At 40.2% G+C, this 22891-nt stretch overlaps 1 non-coding gene across 1 annotated transcript; it reads left to right on the top strand.

The window, feature by feature from the left end:
* Positions 1 to 8606: 8606 nt before the first annotated feature.
* Positions 8607 to 8681, top strand: Trnas-cga. The gene has a single exon. It is a non-coding gene; the product is annotated as a tRNA-Ser (tRNA).
* Positions 8682 to 22891: the final 14210 nt, after the last annotated feature.

Raw genomic sequence — 22891 nt, 5'->3', positions numbered from 1 at the left:
GAAGTAATTGCATATCTTGGCTCACTGACAGTTGTTCAGCAACCGTAGATTTTGATCTGGTTTGGCAAACATTGGTCTTGACATGATGACTATGACGTTGACTTAACTATTATTGACTGTTATACATTGCTGCCACTACTACTTGATACACATGATGAACATCAAATTTTGACAGAATTGCATTTACACAGTTAACACTATTCAATTACACAGTAGCACTAATGTGGACGAAAGATGAGTGAGTGTGTTTTGTGTGTTTTCCTTTCCTAATCCCAAATAATTGATCCCAAACTATCTCCTAAATATTATCTTACTTGTTTGTTGTGGCTTGCACTGACACCCATAAATATTATAGGTTTACTGATATTTGAGTATTTGTAATAGTTAATATGACAATTTTGTGATATCATTTGTGTGTTTATTAGAATTTGTACGTTTAGTGTAAGAGCATTGAGAATAATTTTGTAAAAGCATTTGTATGTGCATTCAAACTATTGTTCATGCCTGAACTGTCTGATTAGTGATGATGAATATTATGAACTGTTACCTGCACTTGTTCAACATTGATGTGTGACACTTAGAAATGTTTAATTTCTGCTGATGAACTGTGTGATTAGTGATGGTGAATATTATGGACTGTTACTTGCACTTTTTCTACATGATTGGTGCCACTAGGACATGTTTAATTTGTGCTTATAAACTCTGATGAACAGTGTGATCAGTGATAGTGAATATTATGGACTGCTCTCTGGACCTGCTCAACATTGCTGGGTGCCACTGATAGACTGCTTGTACTGAAATAATGTCACGTGTTGGGGTCTGCACCTGTTCAACATTGCTGGGTGCCACTAATGGAACTGTTTCTGCTGAGTAATGACACTTGTTGCTGTCTGCACCTGCTCAACATTGCTGGGTGCCACTGATGGACTGCTTCTAATGAAATGATGTCACTTGTTGGTGACTGCACCTGTTCGACATTGCTGGGTGCCACTAATAGAACTGCTTCTGCTGAGAAATGTGACTTGTTGCTGTGTGTACCTGTTCAACATTGCTGGGTGCCACAGATGGAACTGCTTCTACTGAAATAATGTCACTTGTTGCTGTCTGCACCTGCTCAACATTACTGGGTGCCACTGATGAACTGCTTCTACTGAAATAATGTCACTTGTTGCTGTGTGTACCTGCTCAACATTGCTGGGTGCCACTAATGGAACTGCTTCTGCTGAGAAATGTGACTTGTTGCTGTGTGTACCTGTTCAACATTGCTGGGTGCCACAGATGGAACTGCTTCTACTGAAATAATGTCACTTGTTGCTGTCTGCACCTGCTCAACATTACTGAGTGCCACTGATGAACTGCTTCTACTGAAATAATGTCACTTGTTGCTGTCTGCACCTGCTCAACATTGCTGGGTGCCACTGATGGACTGCTTCTACTGAAATAATGTCACTTGTTACTGTCTGCACCTGCTCAACATTGCTGGGTGCCACCGATGGACTGCTTGTATTGAAATAATGTCACTTGTTGGTTTCTGCACCTGTTCAACATTACTGGGTGCCACTGATGGACTGCTTCTACTGAAATAATGTCAGTTGTTGCTGTCTGCACCTGCTCAACATTGCTGGGTGCCACTGATGGACTGCTTCTACTGAAATGATGTTGCTTCTTGCTGTCTCCACCTGTTCAACATTACTGGGTGCCACAGATGGAACTGCTTTTACTAAAATGACGTCACTTGTTGGTGTTTGCACCTGTTGACCATTGCTGGATGCTGCTGCTGGAACTATCAACTATTTGTTTTTTTTTTTTGAATAATTAAAAGTATTTTATGTGAACATTTGTATAAACTGATTTTTTGTGTATTGTGTAAACTATTATGTAAAGCCACATGTATGAAAGAATTTGTATTGCCTGCTGTATTTTATATATTAGGTTATTGAAAGGTCAGTGCAAAGCCAAAATTTTATCTAATTATGTGATATTTACATATTAATATTATCTTTTATTTTTGTCTGTATTTTTTTTCACGAATTTGGTGGTATTTTCACCACCAATGCTGGCAAAAATACCATCAAATTCTGGCCCGTGGAGGAAGGGCATATGAAAGGTGGCTACACTGAGCCACAGCGCCAGAGAGTTTTGTTTCGCCGCCTCCACTGGCAGTGATTATTGAGAAGTAGCGGAGGGCAGTGCTTGTTGAGAATTCGTAGTAGTGTGTGCTTGCTGAGATGTCGTAGTGAAGAGTTCTTGTCGAGAGGTCGTAGTAGGCAGTTCTTGTTGAGATGTGGTAGTAGCGAGTCGGTGTGGAGATATTGTAATGATTAGAGTGCTTTTCATCAATATAAATGAAGGTAACAAACTCCTTTTCTTTTTTTTCTCATTATTTCAATGTCCTGAATAATGCGTCATTACAGGTTCAGTCAACAAAGCATCTGGCTTGTGTTCTTGTATTAGAGTGTAATTCTGGTTTTCTTGCGCAATTATAGTATTTCTAATTTTTTTTCACCACTTCAGTATAAATGGTATTTGAAGTTTCTTGTCTTATTGAAGAAGAACCGTGCCAGATGTGTACGTTGAGTCATACTTCCACACACAGAACAGTTATACTTGTGGTTTGGTTTCGTAGGTTTTATAGTTGCTGGGGACTTAATTAATTAATTGTGTTAACGGAAATTTTCTTTCATTCTTTGTTGTTATTCTATGCAGTCAGATTGCGTACAAATACCAGTCAGGGCCAACCGTTTACGAGACACAGCGTAATCGGACATACAGCTACGAAAAATAAAAATGATTTTCAAATTTAATAATTAAGCCCCCATGCAATGTAGTTAGGAGATGTGTCGCAATGTAGTAGCAAAAGCTTTGTCCTCCCTCCATGCCATGTATGATGTGTAGTCTTCCGAATTTCCGCAACAAGAAACACCACCATAACTGCTCATACTATCTATTCTACTCGCTCGTGTGCCAGGGGAAAGCTTCGTTTGGCGCTGGCCTTACACACTGTACACGGTTGGCGTTGCTATGACACCATGTTCCCATCTCCACCGATTGGTCAAAACGCACTCCTGTCGCATTAACTCAGCTCATCTTGTTTCCCCACAGGATACAGAAGGTCTTAGATATTGCGCTCTCCGACTTCCGTACGGGTCAGACTTAAATTGGGAAGATCACATGGACTAAGCCGCAGGGAAGGCAGGGCAGAGACTTAGGAACAGTTACAAATGCAGAGGGACTGTCTAAAAAACAGCGATGGTGATCTTGATGTATGGGAGTCTTAGCAGATAGGTTCGAAAAAAAAAGATGATGATGGCTCGTTTCGAGGTACAAAAATGGCACCAATATGATTCACCAGTGGCTGTAATCATTAAAAGACGTCTCTACTGGATCCAACGCAAATATGTGGTTGATTCCAAATTGCGGAAATTATTTTGGACAGTATTTCTTCTTCAAAGCGTAACACTACCAGTGACCTGTGTGTGCCGCTGTAGGCTCAAAACCGCTTTTTATGCATGGTGATTGTAACATAGAAGTTATGATCGTGTTTTTAATAGTGCGTTCCCTACACAAAATGTACGTTACGAGCTGTAGAATCCCTCTGTGGTCAGCTTCAGATGTCATTTCTCAATAGTGTACCTCGAAAAGAACATTGTGTTCCTTCCATGGATTCCAATTTGACCTACTTGGCGAGTGTAATCAGACTGCTGGAAAAAGAAAAATTATTCGCCATGCAAAGTGACTCTCATGATAAATGTAATCAATTAATGAATCAAACTGAAATCAATGACGTGACACCTGGCAGGTGGAAGGCATGGCTAGGTCACCACGGTATGATTCTTCACAGGCGTTTCTTTTTTTTCATTGTGGCGATATCTTTTAACGAAATTTCAGTCTCCCGTCTATGTAGAGCGAGACAGGCTCTCACAATTTGTTTCGTAATCACTAGTATGACATAGCATCGCATTGGTGAAAGGGGATCTGTCATAGTGAACAAAACAGCTATGTTCTCTTGAATTATAGCTTGTTCTTGTCAACGTAAAATGGTTGTGTTTTTCTCTGTTAATAGATGCTTTATTATAGGAGTCGATTTGGTGTTAAATAGTCCAGCACAGAACGGCGGGCGAGTTCCCTACAAGGCTGTGGCCCTCCCTAGGTCGGCATAATAGTCGTTTATCATGGTTCTGACGATGCCGCCGTATGGCTGGACTCTCCTTAGGCGGCATAGGCTTCCTGTTTCGCAAGCATCCGACTTTTGAAATAGCCTTCTGGAGCATTCTCTGGATGGGCGGGGTTATGTTAGCTAATTTCTGTTTTGTGTTGTCTACAACTGTTGCCTGAAGGCATGCCGCGTATCGCGAGTGGTGCAAAGGGGGTGGCAGCAGGGGTGCGTCTGCTGTGAGCAGTCGCCCGACACAGCTGCTCTCTGCTCAGGGGGTGGTGCGTGGCTTCTCTGTGGCTATATTTTAGACGAACAATTTGCACTTTATTGTGTTGGCGTAGGAGCGTCGCCTTAAAGAAGCAGCCAGATGGTGGAAAGCGAAGTGATGCGAACCATCCGGATCATTCTCTGGAATTTTGTTGTTGTTCCAAAGGGCTCTGGTCTTTCCTAGAAATACTTTCAACAGATTGCAAGAAAGAGTTGTTGACATTAAATAAAAGTGATTTCCATTGTGGAACGAGAAGCCTATTGGAGGCGTTGGAAGCCTGCATAGTCTGTGTCAGGTCATCTCTGCAGATGCGTCTTGTACATTGAAGAGAACGCACGTTCAACTACGGCCTCCTCTGCAGTCTCTTAGGACGACGATTTTCCCCAATACATGTGTTGCATTATGACCCATTCATTTCAAGTGCTGGTTTTTTCCATGACAGTTTCGAAGTGTTACTAGAACTGTGACATTTTTTTCCCATCACTTGTGGTAGCATGTATTGGCATCGGTTACCTGGGTTGTAAGGTGATTTTTGAGCAGCCATCTGTAGCAAACTCTAACATCAAACAGTGATAGATATTGTATGCTTACAGGTAATGCACCTTTTAAATTCCTGTCTGTCCAACACCAGCATCTCATCAGTTGAACGTATTTCCCACCAAAAAGAATAAAGGTGTTATCTTACACCCCACCCTTATTCCCGCCATCTTATAGGTGAAGGGTAGAATTTGAGTGTGTGTCACTGGTTTTCGAGTGGTATTGCGAAATTTTTTGCCAGTGTGTTAACACCAGTTGTACGGCATCAGCAGTTATTGAGTTGTATTACCCTTATATGCCGTCCTTGTGCAGTGCCATCCATATAATTGTGTAATTAGGCCTGATCTTTCTGATTAATTACGTAGTTAGGATCGATCTTTGCGTCAGTTTCCCAAGCAAAATAAGTAAAGTACACTAAGCATACCTTCCTCTTGCGCATCTGGACAGTTTCCATATGTTGGGGGGGGGGGGGGGTGCACTTGGGCTTTAGATCCAGTAGAATCAGGGTTCGAATCGCAGAAAGGACACAGCCATTTTTAATTTCCCATCAATTTCAAGCGTTCTGGTGGTTTAATCGTGCTTTCCACCCAGGATGGTCATGGCTGGAGTCCTGCAAAGAGTACCGCCAATTTTAATTTCCAGTCAACTCGCGGGTGGCGGGAGGGGTGGGATGTCAGCACAGCCCTGGAACAATGAAATTTCCGCCAAATTTCGAAATTCCTACCAAAATTCGAAATTCCTGCAAATAGGGTAGGATGGGGAGGGGTGGGGAAAGGGAGGGGTAGGGGGAGGAGGGGGCTAGTGCATACTTGTAGACTGAGAAAAACACGTGACATCATAAGTGGGTGGGGGTTTGCGGTTGTGGGGTGAGGGGGAGCGGCAGGGCGTGGTGTGGGGTAGAGGAGGGCGAGGCTGGTTGGGGTCGGGGGTGATTAATTGATCAATTTAATTAATTTGATATCAAATGTGGAGTGACAAACCCATCTCCCTATTACTAAAGCCTGCTTCATCATCTCGCAACACTAAAGCTTCAATTCAAAACGTATTTCAGCGACGGTTTTGAGAAATTTGATTGTATTAAAAATCCAATCACAATGCTCTTGGACCGTCATGTCTAAGTATAAAAGAGCGCAACCAACTTCTTTTACAAGTTGTGATGCTTCACTGAGGAGAAAATGTAATGAAGTTTTTTTGTTTGAGTTTTGGATACATATTTTCCAAGCAATTCCCATTATTGAGCCAAAATGGAGCGAGAAATCCTCATTTCTTTTGCAACAACGTATTTGTGCGAGAATAATTTTTCAACTTTGGCAGCTATGAAATATAACTACCGTTCAAAGCTAGATGCAAGCAAAGAATGAGGAACAGCTGTTCCTGCTATTAGAAAAACTTTCTACTCAAAAGCAAACTCAGCTATCACACTCAACTTCGTAAATTAAAATTGCAATGTTCTTGTAATCATTGATTGCTGAATTCTAAATATTGTTGATTTCATGAAATGAATAAAAGAAAATGTGATAAACAATTTCTTCCGTTTTTTCATTATAATAATTCATGTAGTTTTGGTTTCTATAGCTTAAAATCCTTCTAAACCGAAATTGGTAAAATATAGAATAAGGCCAAGAAAATATGAAAATTGAGTAGTTTTGTTCATAAAATAGGGTGTGAAGAGGGCTTATACTATTTTTCCCCATGAAGAAGGGACGAGAGGAATAAAGTTTGAGAACTGCTACTACACAACCTTCACAAAAATCACAGTTTAGCGAAGAGAGCGAAAGCGGGCATTTGCATCGATCACCTTCACCACAAGTACCGTGCACAAACCTTTGTTGGAATAAGGAAGCTGCCGATTTGTTTCTGTACAGTGTATGATTTCTCATTTTGTGTAATTAAATGAAACATTACAATATTTGTCTTAAAACTGTCACACTAAGTACAAAACGAAAGGCAACTAACGTGTGAAGGATGGCTGCAGCGGTAGGAAGATGCGCCGAATGATACGTCGCTTGTGAAGGGAAATATTCTCTGGGTGACTCCGATGCCATGAATTCCCCCAGTTGTGACGCAGCCATTTAGTCAAAAGCGACTTCGTTTTGGCGTTCCTGCTATTGCATTCCTCTACTTGAAGAGCTAGTTGTCAATATTTTCTTTAAAGCGTCGAAGGTTTTTTCATGCAGTTTACATATCTGCATAACAACTCCTGAGTACCGTGTGAAACGACCTACAAAACTCCACTAACTTGTTTTGATTTAATGATTTGCAAAGTTAATTACTGACAAATAAACACGAGTACATTAACTGGATCTCCAAAGCGCATCGTAGGCCAGTGATGATCCTCCTGAGACGTGACATGGTTTTACGCTGTACTTGTGGTTGAGGTGGCAAAGGTGTTCTCTCTTGCATATCATCGGCTTTAGCACTGACGTCATCTGCCGCAGCTCAGAAATTGATTGAATATCTCAGGTAGGTGAAGCACGGCAGAATAATTAGGTAAATTTATTCGCTCACGCTGCTTGTTCGCCTGACGGCAGTTTTGGTAAACATCGTTGTGAAAAATTAACAAACTCAGTAATGAGTCAGTTCCGTGAACACAAAGACAGGTTGTGCCAGCACGTATAGCCGTGAGGATGAACAACAACTTCTCTTACAAAGCACCATTCCCGTGTGTCAATAAACGACCTTGATGAAATTTTGCGGGTGTTTGGAGGGAGCAAAATAGTACAATGTGTACTGTTTGTTTGTGCCCATCCCTAAAGGTATTTTGGCGTTTTTGGTTTAGAGGTAATATCTTCGAAGCGATGATTTATAATAATGTTTTCTGTCCTATTAATGAGTTACTTATTACTTTCAGTTAAAACTTATGTGAAGCAGTAAACTAAAAAACAAAACAAAAAAAAAACAAAAAACAAGAACGTAAAACTTAAAATAACAATTTAAAATATAAAACAAATACAAGTGAAATAAATAAGTAGAATACTAGTGAATGTCTAGATATTTTACTTAGCAATGTTGAAAATAATCCGACAGCATATTTTATTTTCCAAAAATAGTGTTTCAGAAACCAGCTTTATTACACAGGGACGTATGTGGCTTGGAAGCTTCTTTAATCTATATTGTAACAAAAATTTTCATTTTTCAACATCATTTAACGGTGGTGGGGAATTTTGTTAAACTTAAAATTATTACAAAAGTTTATTACATTTTTCTCAAGGACATTAATTACATTCAAAATTTTATATAAAAACATTTTTATATATTATCGTCTCACGATATTCCTTTTAAGCCTAAAAAGCCATATTACGTTACGGAGTGGGTTTCACCCCTTAAAAGCGAAACTGGCTACAGAAAAAAATACGTACTGCACTATTTTACCCCGTCTACACACACGCCAGGCTTCATCAAGATCGTTTATTGGCACTTAGCAATGTTCCTTTCTTAGTACCGTAGAATATGACTCCGAAATTGTCTTTATACACGGTGAACACTAATAAAACCCAGAATGAGATTTTCACTCTGCAGCGGAGTGTGCGCTGATATGAAACTTACTGGCAGATTAAAACTGTGTGCCCGACCGAGACTCGAACTCGGGAAGGTAGGAGACGAGGTACTGGCAGAAGTAAAGCTGTGAGTACCGGGCGTGAGTCGTGCTTCGGTAGCTCAGTTGGTAGAGCGCTTGCCCGCGAAAGGCAAAGGTCCCGAGTTCGAGTCTCGGTCGGGCACACAGTTCTAATCTGCCAGTAAGTTTCACTAATAAAACCGATAAACTGGAGGGACGGATTCCTGACTGCAAATGGAGGAAAAGAGGTCCCATGAACATACCAAAACCAGTACCCCTCACAGACACCAACCAGATCACATAAGATTTTTCAGCTCCTTTTTGGCGTTTGTGTGGTCATAGTTCTTTTCAGACAAGCGAACATGCCGGGAGGCGGGGGGACTGTGCGTACACCAGATTTGGAGGACCGGGTTCTGGCTCTCGACAGTTTCATTCAGCTTGTCCGTACACAAATACCATTTCGACTTGTTCCCGATGTGAATACCAGCCCATTGCGCTGCTTTCAGCACGCTGCGTCACTCACACAGCCTTCAACATAGAAGGAATACACGGCAGGTGGTCAGAGGAACTTTCATTTGTCAGCGCCAGCTACCGTGGCGACGGTATATTTCTAGACACATGTTCATAGGACATTTTTTCCTCCATTTCCAGTCAGGAATACATCCCTGCAGTTTGTCGTTTTTGTTAATGTTCACCCTGTAATTGAGCTAAACAGCCTCAAGAAGTATGCACAGTTTCAAACTGTTATACAAGGGGCGTTCACTAAATAATGCAATATTTCTTTTCTCAATCAATTTCGTTTGCAAAAAAAGCAGAATTCGTTGTGGAACGTCGTGGAATATTCCCATTTCAGCCGCTACAGTTTCATGAAGCTACGATGGGTGGCGGCGCTACAGGTAGCCTTCAAAGTGAGATATGTAGAGATGTACGCTTGCAGAGTTCCTCGCCGCCTGACGGAAGATCATAAGAGCAAAGAAGTACCATCTGTGCGGAATTGCTTGCGCGTTACGAGGCTGATCCTGACAAATTTTTGTCGAACATCATCACGGGCGATAAAATAAGGGTTCACCACTTCGAACGTCCGCAGCTCGTGGTCGTGCGGTAGCGTTCCCGCTTCCCACGCCCGGGTTCCCGGGTTCGATTCCCGGCGGGGTCAGTGATTTTCTCTGCCTCGTGATGACTGGGTGTTGTGTGATGTCTTTAGGTTAGTTAAGTTTAAGTAGTTCAAAGTTGTTGGGGACTGATGACGATAGATGTTAAGTCCCATAGTGCTCAGAGCCATCATTTCGAACCGGAAACGAAATGGCAACCCATGGAGTGACGGTACGCCATCTCTCATCCAAAGAAAAAGTTAAAAGCCGCATTCTCAGCGGGTAAAGTCATGGCGACGGTCTTATAGGACTGTGAAAGGGTTACTCTGTTCTCTCTCACAGTGCAAAGATCAACTTTGAAGCGTATTGTGTTTTATATATATATATATATATATAATAAAAGTTCAAATGGCTCTAAGCACTGTGGTACTTAACATCTGAGGTCACCAGCCCCTAGACTTAGAACTACTTAAACCTAACTAATCTAAGGACATGACACACATCCATGCCCGAGGCAGGATTCTAACCTCCCACCGTAGCAGCAGCGCGGTTCCGCACAGAAACGCCTAGAACCGCTGGGCCACAGCGCCCGACTATTGTGTTATGCTCAGTAAACTGAAGATACCACTGTCGAGTTCGTCGAAACAAAAATGCAAACGAATTTCTCCTCCTCCATGACCAAGTAAGGCCTCACAAAAATTCATTGGACTGTTCATCCTCATCCACCCACAGTCCACATCTTGTATCTTCCGCCTTCAGGTCCGAGGAACAAATCTGGAATAAATTTCGAAAATAACAATAATAACTAAGCTTTTTCTGGAAAATCTTTCTATGATGCATGCCGGAATTAGGAAAAACTAAACAGTAAGCGTTAGTGTGAAGTATACTGACAATCTTAAATGATCCATTTTGACACCTCACAATCATTCTAGCTCGATTTCTCGTTCGCTTTAACGAGAACGAAGTTACCAGTTACGAATTGGTGACTTTCACACTCTGACACTTATCGCAAATCTTTATCGTATCTGTTATTCTCTTTAACATGCTGTTAAAATTCACAGCTTCAGCCATTTTCTAGTAAATTTCTTTGGTCTGAAATGACCATAGGCTGAGTGATAATAGTCTACTATTTCAGCGATGTCCGCAGCTCGTGGTTTTGCGGTAGCTTTCTTGCTTCCTGCGCACGGGGTCCCGGGTTCGATTGCTGGCGCGGTCAGGGATTTTCTCAGCCTCGAGATGACTGGGTATTGTTGTGTTGTCTTCATCATCATCATTCATCCCCATTACGGTCAGAGGAAGGCAATGGCAAACCACCTCCGCTAGGACCTTGCCTAGTACAGCGGTGCGGTTATCCTGCATCGTCCCCTACACTCCTTGGAGTATGGGACCCCATCATCATCTCATTTCGGCGATGTACTTGGTCGGCCAACATATCCGCCTAGTGTCGCTATCCTCATCTTTGCCTATGTACGGGTTATTGTTGTTCATCCTGTAATACTTTCTCAACGTTTCTCCATCTTTATAGTTTTCGGCCTACTTGGTCTTCACTATTTCAAGCATTCGTCCTCGCTTAGACGACGACGCTTATTTTTACAAATACTCTCTATATTCTTTTGGCCTTCTATATTTTGAAAGTAGTACAATTTCAGTACCCCTTAGTATCCGTGTTCCACAATCAGGTGATTTATTTCAGGGAAACGCGACAACGCATCCTCTTTGCAGTTGTTTGTACCTTTTACATAAGTTTTTTTTTTTGGTCATCAGTCTACTGACTGGTTTGATGCGGGCCGCCACGAATTCCTTTCCTGTGCTAACCTCTTCATCTCAGAGTAGCACTTGCAACCTACGTCCTCAATTATTTGCTTGACATATTCCAATCTCTGTCTTCCTCTACAGTTTTTGCCCTCTACAGCTCCCTCTAGTACCATCGAAGTCATTCCCTCATGTCTTAGCAGATGTCCTATCATCCTGTCCCTTCTCCTTATCAGTGTTTTCCACATATTCCTTTCCTCTCCAATTCTACGTAGAACCTCCTCATTCCTTACCTTATCAGTCCACCTAATTTTCAACATTCGTCTGTAGCACCACATCTCAAATGCTTCGATTCTCTTCTGTTCCGGTTTTCCCACAGTTCATGTTTCACTACCATACAATGCTGTACTCCAGACGTACATCCTCAGAAATTTCTTCCTCAAATTAAGGCCGGTATTTGATATTAGTAGACTTCTCTTGGCCAGAAATGCCTTTTTTGCCATAGCGAGTCTGCTTTTGATGTCCTCCTTGCTCTGTCCGTCATTGGTTATTTTACTGCGTAGGTAGCAGATTTCCTTAACTTCATTGACTTCGTGACCAACAATCCTGATGTTAAGTTCCTCGCTGTTCTCATTTCTACTACTTCTCATTACCTTCGTCTTTCTCCGATTTACTCTCAAACCATACTGTGTACTCATTAGACTGTTCATTCCGTTCAGCAGATCATTTAATTCTTCTTCACTTTCACTCAGGATAGCAATGTCATCAGCGAATCGTATCATTGATATCCTTTCACCTTGTATTTTAATCCCACTCCTGAACCTTTCTTTTATTTCCATCATTGCTTCCTCGATGTACAGATTGAGGAGTAGGGGCGAAAGGCTACAGCTTCGTCTTACACCCTTCTTAATACGAGCACTTCGTTCTTGATCGTCCACTCTTATTATTCCCTCTTGGTTGTTGTACATATTGTATATGACTCGTCTCTCCCTATAGCTTACCCCTACTTTTTTTCAGAATCTCGAACAGCTTGCACCATTTTATATTGTCGAACGCTTTTTCCAGGTCGACAAATCCTATGAAAGTGTCTTGAGTTTTCTTTAGCCTCGCTTCCATTATTAGCCGTACTGTCAGAATTGGCTCTCTTGTCACTTTACTTTTCCTAAAGCCAAACTGATCGTCACCTAGCGCATTCTCAATTTTCTTTTCCATTCTTCTGTATATTATTCTTGTAAGCAGCTTCGATGCATGAGGTGCTAAGCTGATTGTGCGGTAATTCTCGCACTTGTCAGCTCTTGCCGTCTTCGGAATTGTGTGGATGATGCTTTTCCGAAAGTCAGATGGTATGTCGCCAGACTCATATATTCTACACACCAACGTGAATAGTCGTTTGGTTGCCACTTACCCCAATGATTTTAGAAATTCTGATGGAATGTTATCGATCCCTTCTGCCTAATTTGACCGTTAAGTCCTCCAAAGCTCTTTTAAATTCCGATTCTAATACTGGATCCCCTCTCTCTTCTAAATCGACTCTTGTTTCTTCTTCTATCACATCCGCCAAATATTCACCCTCATAGAGGCTTTCAATGTATTCTTTCCACCTATCTGCCCTCTGCTCTGCATTTAACAGTGGAATTCCCGTTGCACTCTTAATGTTACAACCGTTGCTTTTAATGTCACCAAAGGTTGTTTTGACTTTCCTGTATGCTGAGTCTGTCCTTCCGACAATCATATCTTTATCGATGTCTTCACATTTTTCCTGCAGCCATTTCGTCTTAGCTTCCCTGCACTTCTTATTTATTTCATTCCTCAGCGACTTGTCTTTCTGTATTCCTGATTTTCCCGGAACATGTTTGTATTTCCTCCTTTCATCAATCAACTGAAGTATTTCTTCTGTTACCCATGGTTTCTGCGCAGCTACCTTCTTTGTACCTATGTTTACCTTCCCAACTTCTGCGATGGCCCTTTTTAGAGATGTCCATTCCTCTTCAACTATACTGCCTACTTCGCCATTCCTTATTGCTGTATCTATAGCGTTAGAGAACTTCGAACGTATCTCGTTATTTCTTAGTACTTCCGTATCCCACTTCTTTGCGTATTGATTCTTCCTGACTAATGTCTTGAACTTCAGCCTACTCTTCATCACTACTATATTGTGATCTGAGTCTATATCTGCTCCTGTGTACGCCTTATAATCCAGTATCTGATTTCGGAATCTCTGTCTGACCATGATGTAATCTAATTGAAATCTTCCCGTATCTCCCGGCCTTTTCCAAGTATACCTCCTCCTCTTGTGATTCTTGAACAGGGTATTCGCTGTTACTAGCTGAAACTTGTTACAGAACTCAATTAGTCTTTCTCCTCTTTCATTCCTTGTCCCAAGCCCATATTCTCCTGTAACCTTTTCTTCTACTCCTTCTCCTACAACTGCATTCCAGTCGCCCATGACTATTAGATTTTCGTCCCCCTTTACATAGTGCATTACCCTTTCAATATCCTCATACACTTTCTCTACCTGTTCATCTTCAGCTTGCGACGTCGACATGTATACCTGAACCATCGTCGTCGGTGTTGGTCTGCTGTCGATTCTGATTAGAACAACCCGGTCACTGAACTGTTACATAATATACATCATAATTAAACTGCTGTAAATGAAGAGATGATCTTGTCAAACTTTCACGCAATAAATCACAATCTTTGAAATAAGCGACGGCTGTATGACCTGTGTGAATCATAACTTGTCGGTCCCATAACTGACCTTTAAATTTCCTAAAACCCCGTATGACTGCGAGACGTTGCTTCTCAGAAATCGTACATAGTTTCAATCAGTTTTCGTCAGCGTCCTACTTGCGAACGCAACCGTCCGGTGGTTCTTGTTCTCTCTTTCTCCCATCTCCTTAACCAGTTCCACACTTAAACCTTAATTTGACATAATGATTCGCACGGGAAATGGCAAGTAACGGTCAGCGTGATACAATACGTTTCTCTGTAACAATTCACTCTTCAGTCTCTCAAATGTGGCCTGACACTCGCTAGTCCACACAAACGGTGTATTCTTGCGTAGCAAGTTATTTAAGTTTAGATCATTGAACCCTTTCCCATGAATGAACTTGCAGTAAAATTCTTGAGAGGTCGCATTCGCCAACAGAAAGTCGTCCACATACACTGTCCATCTGGAACTTAGGGCTGTGCCTAGTTCTTTATCGAGGGTCAGGCACAGATATGTTCAGTCCAAATGTCACTAACTGGTACCACCTGCCTGCATACAAAAAAAGCAGTTTATTTCCTCGATTTTTCCTCAAGAGCGATCTGCCAGTAGCCTGCTGTCAGGTCGAGACCGGTCTAAATTGTACATTATGAAATCTTTGCAGGATCTCCTTCACACTTTCTGGTTTATCAGTTTCACATTGAACAACTTTGTTTAGCGTACGTGCATCTATCACGATTCTGACCCTACGATAACTGTTTCCTACTCTTCTCTATAAAATTCCATTTCAGCATTCGATCTATTTCTAGTTGTACAACATCCTTCTTGGACAGCAGTGCATTGTACGGTGATACAAAGAACGGTTTGTGGAGCATTACATTTAATTTTCACTGATACCCAGTGACAAGACCTGGTTTATTCGAAAATACGTTTTTGTTTCTCATAATTTCGTTATGTAAATCGCGTTTCTGCACAGAAGTAGCATTTGGTACCCTTTCCACAATATCTTCGAACTCGTCTTTTAAACTATTGTCAACATTTAGATTCCACATAATGTGTTATTTGCACAAACGAAGTTGACACTTAGCGAGGTGGCTGATGGGAGCAACTGTAAATAGGAAATGCCTTTATGGTCACTCCTATCAGCCGCGTCAACTTCGTTTGTGCGTTTAATAGTATTCCATATTTCTGCCTAAACCAATCTCATTAGACCAAGTAACAATGTGAATACGTTCCTATTGACTACTCGCATCATCACCTGTTTCATTAAAACTCACAATTTCTGTCTGATCTTTTGAAACGCGCATCATTCAATGACTCTGTGGTATCCAATAATCACTCTAAGCCAATACTTATCTCGGTGCTCAAATCTGGCACGACGATAAATTCATGTTCAAATTGTTACCCTTGAATTTCGACACAGACAAATATTTTATGGGTTATAGGTTTGCTGCACTTTCCGAGAGTACCGATAATTTTGACTCCAATTACGGGCATTACTACTATTCCCGGTCTTCCTTTTAACAAATCGAAAATTTTTGCGAACATAACACTTAGCTCTGTTCCGTTATCAATTAAAACGTGCATTTGTAGGCCGTGCATGTGGGCAGGCTATTATTTGTCTACTCTTACTGTGTCTAGTTCATGGTTTTTCCGTGAAAAGTCCTACATCTACATACATACTCCGCAATCCACCATACGGTGCGTCGCTGAGGGTACCTCGTACCACAACTAGCGTCTTCTCTCCCTGTTCCACTCCCAAACAGAACGAGGGAAAAATGACTGCTTATATGCCTCTGTATGATCCCTAATCTCTCTCATCTTTGTGGTATTTCCGCGAAATGTAAGTTGGCGGCTGTAAAATTGTACTGCAGTCAGCCTCAAATGCTGGTTCTCTAAATTTCCTCAGTAGCGATTCACGAAAAGAACGCCTCCTTTCCTCTAGAGACTCCCACCCGAATTCCTGAAGCATTTCCGTAACACTCGTGTGATGATCAAACCTACCAGTAACAAATCTAGTAGCCCGCCTCTGAATTGCTTCTATGTCTATAAAATAAATAAAATAAAATAAAATATTAATTATGTATTATTGTATGATAGTGATTGGTTGTAATTAATATTTGCGTGACGTTTAATTATTCGGTATCAGACGCTTGACAATGGCTTTTTCGTAAATGTAATGTTATTCGTAGTTGACCGTGAAATAAGACTCAAATAATCGGACTTCGTATTTAAATCGTTTCCAAAGACTGCTGCGGTAGGTGCGGACTCAAATCTAAATCTCAATATTAGAATAATTTGCCAGCCATGTCAATACGTCGTACAGAGGTGACTGTCTACTAAACATAAAAAGTTTACACAGTTAGTTAAATCAGATATATTCAACGAATAAGCCTACAGTTAAATAATTCTACTTACTTTCATAAATATAAATTCTTTACAGATTCGAGTGCCTAGTAAGATTGCAACTCGCAGTGATCTTATATAACATTAAATATGGCGGTGCGGCAGTCAATAAAATATACGTGCTTCCCGCACCACTTATCCAAGTCCTCTCTCCCCTTAATCAAACATAAGAGTATCGTAATTGTGTTTTTGTTTTATCAGCGACACAGCGCTGCAGTTCTGTGCCATAGGCTTTATTTATTTCTCACAGATTAATTATTTAATTAAGATTTCGCGTTTCCGAGGAAACTCACGCACGGCATGCAAATGTGCCTTTATATTGCCCCCTGAATTGCGAGGGGAAAGGACACACCTGCAGGCGAGCAATTCACCTAAAGGCACAAGAAAATCTAAGTTATCTACAACTATTTACATGACTTACATTACACATTATACATATTATATACAAAATTTGAATGACGCGGGTGCGCCGTAAAAGTTCTTATGTTGGCAGATAGAGTGCGCGCATGCGCAGAAGCGTCTGTGTAACTGCGGCACTGCCGTTATTTCGTAAATTTAGATCACGCGGCACAGTATTGCAGTTCATATTGTTCGTGTGCGCGCGCATTTCTTAGTCGTTGCACAAAGAAAATATTCCACCAAGATTACATATGAAGACTACATTCTATGACAGGTAACTTAGTTTTAAAATTACAATATTTGTTATAATACAATACAACTTTAGATTGTTGAATGTTCTTAGTTACATAGCATTGCAATGAAATGCTTCAACGAAAAATGTTCTGTTGTTTCAGGTGCGTTGACCTATACACATCGTGTCGTTATTACAGTTTATATTCATCTACTGCACAGTACTGTTTCACAGGTTAGTGTCGTCGTGGTAAAGTTTTTTGATCACAGTAACATCGCTGTATAACAACGTGATTGATACATAAGCATGTCCATTTCCTATTTCCATTATAGTCGTTGTGATGCAGTTCGTTGTGACAAAAAGCATTGTTTATTACAGATCAGACGTGACCCGTCGAGTAATTAGTCCATATGCAGTTCGTTTTCGATATTCCGTGGAAGCTTGGTTGCAGAACCTCGGACGGCACATAGCTGGCGTCGATCCTTGGACAGTCCAGGTAAGAGTGTCCGTCACATTTCGAGAACATTTCATTCCCTGAAGTTCCAACCAGAATTCTTCCACCCGTCGTGTTGTTTTCTGGACAGGCACTTTGTGTCCATTTAATCCAGTTAACATCTTGAAGTTGGGTACTGTAGTAATGTCACTAGACGATGCACGAATTATGCACTTCACATATTCAGTTTTTTTTTTTTTTTTTTAAAGTTTTTCACATTTTGGCACTCGTTATCGTTCAAATTTTCACACAGTAACAGTTACATTATACATCAGTTTAAAAAAAAACATAAGTAATCATACATATACACGTCACATATTTTCTTAGCATAAACATAATACAGTTACACATAAACATGTTTTCATCATTATTACATAGCTATAAATTATTACATTGTGTCACATTTGATTACATGGATTGCAGATATTTACGTCCTCTTTAACGGTTTTGCTGGGATTTTATCGATGTTTTTTGTGATGTCATCTGAAATTAAGATAGGTTAGACACAACATTCATTACATCAGTAGGCAAGACCAGGCGTTTTCACTACTCAATAAATATTCAAAATAATAAGAGACGGAAAGCTGTTAGATTCCTCGCGTTTTGTGCGTGTGTGTATAGTGTCTGTGTGGCCTTGGCTACTGGTAGATGCTTTTCTTGCTGGGAGATGTGCGTCTAATCTATTTCTCGAAGTAAAAGATCGCTTCACAGATGACGTCTGTCGGTTCGTCAGGTGTCATACCAAGTCAGTGGTACCTACAGTCACAAATGTTCCGTGAAAAATTTATATATCATTCACTGCTACGTAATCATAAATTTTACTTTAATATTCAGTCTTCTCGGTGGTGCCGCGGCGTTGAAAGAAAAGTTCTTCTGTCTTCAACTGCGTCACTGGAACCGCTGAAATGAAAATTTCTATACTGCTTATTATCTGTGTTGTAGCAAACAGAGTTTCGCGAGTTGCTTAGCAATGTTTTCATGGGTATGACTTTGACATTATTTGGCATGAAATGCTCTAAGATCTCGGTGTGCGTATAGCCCAATAATTTTGTTAGTTCTAGGATGTTGTAACAGATACGCACCAGGATGCGGTATGTTAACAATTATATAAGGTCCTTCATATAGCAGACGCCACTTAGCGTTGCGTCGTTTGAGTGCTACAGATTTATGATGAGTACGAAGTAGTACAAGCATTCCTACCTTGAATTTTTGTTTTCTTTTCATTATGTTTGTGTGATGTTTGTTTCGTATCTGTGCGTGATGTGTCAATGTAGTCAATACTTCTTTTATTTCTGTTCAGGTGTGATTTCCTTGTCTGACAACTTAGGTAATGGTTCTATCCACTGATCGTTCTGTTTGCAATTGAACATGATCTCGTTAGGTGTGTAATTCGTATCGTAAATATTTAAGTTATTGTGTACGTCTTCGAAAAGACTTAGGTAGGACACCCAATTAGTATGTTTTGATGAAATATAGGTCCTCATGAATCGATTTAGTTCTCGGAAAAGTCTCTCAGTCGCGTTACATTGTGGACTAAACTTTGAAATAAATATACTTTTAATGTTATTGTCCTTCAAGAAATTTCTCCATTTGTACCCAGAGTAGTATGCTGCATTATCTGACAGAATTGCTTTAGGTTTTCCCACGTGCGTCAGGTAATCACTTGAGAATCTTCGTATTATAGCATTTGCAGAGGCGGATTTTAAAGCATAAAGTTTTACATGTTTAGAAAATATATCGTAAAAAGCTAAGATATATTTGACGCCTCCAGAGCTTTCTGGATGCGGTCCACTGATGTCAGTACACAGAATTTCCAGGGGTTTACTAGATAAAATAGAATGCAAATCTGTTTTTGTGGATAAATTCTGAGGTTTTGATTTTTGACATATAACACATGTTTTTAGTTCCCTATAAATTTTTCTTCTCATATTGCTAAAATAACAGTATGTACTGAGCTTTGCCAAACACTTTTTCGTCCCGTAATGACCCCAAACTAAGTGTGTGTGCCAAATTAGATTACGTTCAGACTCTTTGGGAATGCATACACACCAGTTAGTAGCATTTGGATGTCGGCGGTAAAATAACACATCATTGTGTAACTTGTAATACTTAGTCAAAGGATGGTTGTGTTTTTCTACCAGTAATGTTATTATCTTATACCAGTGAGGATCAGATTTTTGTAATTCAGCCATGTTTCTGCACATATCAATATAATATTGGTGATACTGCTTGTCTTGCATTAAGAGAATCCTGTAGTCATTTATATTTTCTAAGTCACTGTTGGTATCATTCATACCTTGTGGAAGTCTAGACAAAGTGTCTGCAATGGTGTTGTCCTTACCTCTTATGTACTTAATTTCAAAACAGTAGTTCTGAAGTGTAACTGCCCATCGTGATAGTCTAGGATGTACAAGTTTACAAGTTAACAAAAATGTCAGGGCCTGGTGATCGGTGTAAATTACCGTATGTTTTCCAAATAAATAATAATTGAATTTCTTGAATGCCCATACTATGGAAAGTGTTTCTAACTCAGTAGTGGAGTATGTACGCTCACATTCAGTTAGAGTGCGACTCGCAAACCCAATAATTCTTATCTGTTCCTCCTCTTTATTCTTTGCAACTTGAAATAAGCAACAGCCCAAGCCAGTACGTGAAGCGTCACAAGTCATACAAGAATCTAAATTGAAATCTGGATGGCTCAAAATGTTAGCATTCACTAAAGCATGTTTAATTGTATTAAAGTCATTCTGGCACTGTTCCGACCAGATCCAAACTTGATTCTTTCTGAGTAGATTTAGCAGATGTTTACTGTTCAAAAGTGGTTGTGGCAAAAAACGCCTGAAAAATGAACATAGCCCAAGGAATGATTTTAACTGTTTTTTAGTTCGAGGGCTAGGAAAGTTTCTGATAGCATCTAATTTACTGGGATCCGGACGTATGCCCTGTGAATTAATGATATGTCCTAAATACTTTATCTCACTGCAACCAAATTTTGATTTTCTTAGGTTGGCTGTGACTCCAGCTTGTGCAAATTTGTTTAAAATTCTTTGAAGAGTGTCAACGTGTTCATTCCAAGATTGTGTAGCTATCAGTATATCATCTACATAGTGTGTGACTGTCTCAACTAAATCGTCGCCAAGCACGGTATCCAGGGCTGTAATGAATACCCCAGAGCTGACATTCAGTCCGCAGGGTAGAACACAAAACTGATAGGTTCGCCCCCCGAACATAAATGCAGTATATTTCCGAGAATCAGGAGTGATACCCACCTGCCAAAACGAATTAGCGAGATCTATTGTGGAAAAATATTTTGCATCTAGAAATTTCTGTAATTGCTCTTCTAAATTTTCAGGTTTTGTGTGAACCGGTAAAATTATTTCATTAATAGCTCGTGCGTCTAACACTAACCTAATGCTTCCACTTGATTTTTTGACAACAAGTAGAGGACTACAATAAGGTGAGGTGGATGGTTCAATGACCTTCCAGTCTAACATTTGTTTTAATTCTTGCCACACAGCAGGTCGTTGAGATAACGGTACGTTATATGTCTTATGGTAGAAGATCTTGTGAGGCTTAACTTCAATCTTGTACACATACGTGTTGATAACACCTAATCGTTTGGTAAAAACTTGTAAATATTTGGATAACACTTCCTGTAGTTTTATACGTTCATGTACACTGAGAGCTGTAGCTTCACTTATCTTATGATCAAGCAATGTTTTCAAGTCCATTAGCTCTGTGTCAGATGAGTGTGTTTGCATGTCTTGAATGTCTTTGTCAAGTACTAACTGAACCTTGTACCCTGTACAGTGTTTGTCATGCTTTAGAGTTCTCCTGTCCAAATCAATAATAATTACACTGCCTTTATCATTTAAAATACATTTACCTTTGGAGAAGTCTATAATGCAGTCCTTCTCGCTCATAATATCTATTCCTAATATGCAATTTGTCACAAGGTTTTGTACAACCAGGAATGGCCATTGTACGGTTCCATTACCTATTTTAACGTTTACAAAAACTTGCTTTGTAACCCTACATGACTTATTACCTAGAGCGGTAGTTATTTTACAGTTTTGGGCAGGAAACTCAGGCACAGGCTCCAATTCACACATCCTTTTTTATAGAAATTAAAAGACAGAACGCTCACAGCTGCACCTGTATCTAAGATAATAGTAGTTGGAATCCCACCTACTACACCAGTAGTAGATGCTAAAACAATTTCATTTGTGTTTAAACGACATTGTGTACTGTCTTGTAAAAGTTCATCTGATATATTGTCATTGTGGTTGTATCTTATAAATAAAACAGGTAGCTTTTGTTTAGAATTATTAGGCACATCAATATTTTGTTGTTCAATTGTGGTGTCAAATAACTGATTAACATTGAAGTCGCCCCCCAAGAATTCTTCAGCCACGACCTGGGGCAAAGTAGTGACTGTTTCTAGTTTGTTGGATTATCATTTGTACTAGGTACTGACACAGATTGGGGTTGTGCATCAGGTGTCATTTCTATTATATTCACATTCGGATATTGCCTATTATGATCTCCAAACTTTTGCGGTTGTTGTTGCTGTTGCGCATTATAACTTACCTGTCGGTCGTAAGGTATGCTCCAATTTTGTCCTGGTGGCTGCTGTGGTAAAGCAGTATTTGAATGAAAGTATTGATCGCTACGAGTCCAGCCTTGATGCTGTCTTGGCTCGTAGTTATTATTATTTCTATTTCTGTTTGTGTTTTTGTTGTTACATTTGTATCCGTTGTTACCGTTGTTGTTATTACCGCGGTGCCTTTTGTATGGATTGCCGCATGAAGTGTTATTACTGTTGTAATTGTTGTTTGTATTGGAATACGCGTGTTGATTTTGATTTCCGTATTGAGACGGCATGTGAGTTTGCTGTTTTTGCTGTACCGCGTATCCAACTGTGGGCGCGCCAGAATTGTGTTGGCAAGCCTGCATGTTTTGCATACCACTAGTGTAAACATTGTGGCTGCTGTTTTGCCGCGCGAAGCGCTGATCTTCAAGTAACATGTCAACCGAATCTAAAGCTGTTAAAAAATAATCTGAATCGTCATCCGGGATATGTAGAAGTTTTTCCTTAATGTTGAAAGGCAATTTGGCCTTCAACGCTCGGAGTATATCACGCGTTGCGACTGGTTCGTCTAAAAAATGTCCCATGTTCAAGTATTTTTCAAAATATCTGCGTAAGTTACCATTTTTACTGTTAAAAGTTTCAGGTTCTAAAATTTGTCTTCTGAGTCGCTCCTGGACGGATTGCGACCAGAATTTGTTCAGAA

This window comes from Schistocerca americana, chromosome 1 (assembly GCF_021461395.2).
Source record: "Schistocerca americana isolate TAMUIC-IGC-003095 chromosome 1, iqSchAmer2.1, whole genome shotgun sequence".
Taxonomy (NCBI): domain Eukaryota; kingdom Metazoa; phylum Arthropoda; class Insecta; order Orthoptera; family Acrididae; genus Schistocerca; species Schistocerca americana.
The sequence above is the reverse complement of the archived record's forward strand: the minus strand, read 5'-3'. Positions and strand labels throughout refer to the sequence as shown.